The sequence below is a fragment of the Salmo salar genome, unplaced genomic scaffold (genome assembly GCF_965601325.2).
Source record: "Salmo salar unplaced genomic scaffold, fSalSal1 ptg000588l, whole genome shotgun sequence".
Classification (NCBI taxonomy): Eukaryota; Metazoa; Chordata; class Actinopteri; order Salmoniformes; family Salmonidae; genus Salmo; species Salmo salar.
The window spans coordinates 356,605-358,854 of NW_027675428.1; the positions used below are offsets into that span (position 1 = coordinate 356,605).

General features: G+C 41.9%; 1 non-coding gene across 1 annotated transcript; it reads left to right on the forward strand.

Moving 5' to 3' along the window:
* Positions 1–806: 806 nt before the first annotated feature.
* On the forward strand, positions 807–878 carry trnar-ucu (transfer RNA arginine (anticodon UCU)). Its single transcript has one exon. It is a non-coding gene; the product is annotated as a tRNA-Arg (tRNA).
* Positions 879–2,250: the final 1,372 nt, after the last annotated feature.

Here is a 2,250-nt window from a genome sequence, read left to right on the forward strand (position 1 = left end):
TTCACATTCTGTCTTCTTAAGCCGCGACAGCAAACTGATGATGAGTGTTGACAAATGAATATTGAGCAAAATGAGGTCAATTAATATTTTAAAAGAGAAAATGAAAAAATAAAACTTCAAAAAGAATGGAGCTCATTTATTTTGAGTCGATTGATGCATCAGTACGTGAATCAAAGTAAACGAACGTAAAAAATACCCATTCAAATCGATCAGTTTTCAACTAGAGAGATTGAAACGCGTCGTATCTGTCTCAAGCCTCCATAACTGTTTATGTTACACCTCCACATCTGCAATAAATGGTGGTGGAGCTAGAGCGGTGTTTGTCAAACCATGAGACATACCAATAATCGGTCTTCTCACAAAAACATCTGTAGCATCTGAACCCTTTGACCTACAACATCGTATGACCACTCCCTGGAAAGGGGAGACCCTCACGAACACGGTGGTGTTCTCAATTTGTCTCTACGTCCCCCACAACTGTCAGGGGATTCGTCTGGAGTCGGAACCCTCTATGTGCCAACTTCTGTTTGTAGAATCCAAAATCTTTGGGCTACAAACTAATGTGACCCCACTTGTCACAATGTTCTCCGTTTTGCCCTACGTTTTCCACAAGTGTCACGGGACTAATCTGAAGGTAACAGGTACTGATTAAAATGATAGATTTTTTAACCAGGGACCTCTCGCACCCTAAGCCATAATAGTACAACTATACCAACGATCCGTTTGGTCAAAGAATTTTCACTTTCCACAAAAATGACGGTCAGGATATGAATCGATGTCTCCATGTTGCTTACGAGCTTCGCATAGCATTGGTGGTATAGTGGTGAGCATAGCTGCCTTCTAAGCAATTGACCCGGGTTCGATTCTCGGCCAATGCAGAGCATGAGATATTCACTAGTTTTAGGGGCTGGGTGTCATTTCAAGTGTATTACATTGGAATCAATGTCCTTGTTCGTGGAAGTCAGATTTGCTCTTCGTTTTTGTAGGTTTTCTAAATGAAGTGCGATATTGAGCCAACTAGTGAATATCACAATAGATACGGAGTCCATCGCCTAAACCATTCAGCCACCTCGTCCTGCGCCCAAGAGGTGGCTGTTTGCAACCAGTGGCCAGAGATCTGCCTGTCTGAGCTTGTTAAAAGATCTGCAAAAGGGCTCATCCGGGATTTGAACGCGGGACCTCTCGCACCCAAAGCGAGAATCATACCCCTAGACCAACGAGCCTTAGACAAGAATAAAATTGTTTTGCTTTCTGCGGCAATTACAATGAGGATATCAATTGTTCTTGTCCATGGTGCTTGGAAAGATTGAACCTCATGTGAGTGTTTGTGCTATACTTGTGAGCATAGCAGTCTTCCAAACTGTTGACCAGGCTTCAGTTCAAATCTTTTGTATTTCATCTGCTGTGTCTTTCACATTCTGTCTTCTTAAGCCGCGACAGCAAACTGATGATGAGTGTTGACAAATGAATATTGAGCAAAATGAGGTCAATTAATATTTTAAAAGAGAAAATGAAAAAATAAAACTTAAAAAAGAATGGAGCTCATTTATTTTGAGTCGATTGATGCATCAGTACGTGAATCAAAGTAAACGAACGTAAAAAATACCCATTCAAATCGATCAGTTTTCAACTAGAGAGATTGAAACGCGTCGTATCTGTCTCAATCCTCCATAACTGTTTATGTTACACCTCCACATCTGCAATAAATGGTGGTGGAGCTAGAGCGGTGTTTGTCAAACCATGAGACATACCAATAATCGGTCTTCTCACAACAACATCTGTAGCATCTGAACCGTTTGACCTAAAACATCGTATGACCACTCCCTGGAAAGGGGAGACCCTCACGAACACGGTGGTGTTCTCAATTTGTCTCTACGTCCCCCACAAGTGTCAGGGGACTCGTCTGAAGTCGGAACGCTCTATGTGCAAACATCTGTTTGTAGAATCCAAAATCTTTGGGCTACAAACTAATGTGACCCCACTTGTCACAATGTTCTCCGTTTTGCCCTACGTTTTCCACAAGTGTCACGGGACTAATCTGAAGGTAACAGGTACTGATTAAAATGATAGATTTTTTAACCAGGGACCTCTCGCACCCTAAGCCATAATAGTACAACTATACCAACGATCCGTTTGGTCAAAGAATTTTCACTTTCCACAAAAATGACGGTCAGGATTTGAATCGATGTCTCCATGTTGCTTACGAGCTTCGCATAGCATTGGTGGTATATTGGTGAGCATAGCTGCCTT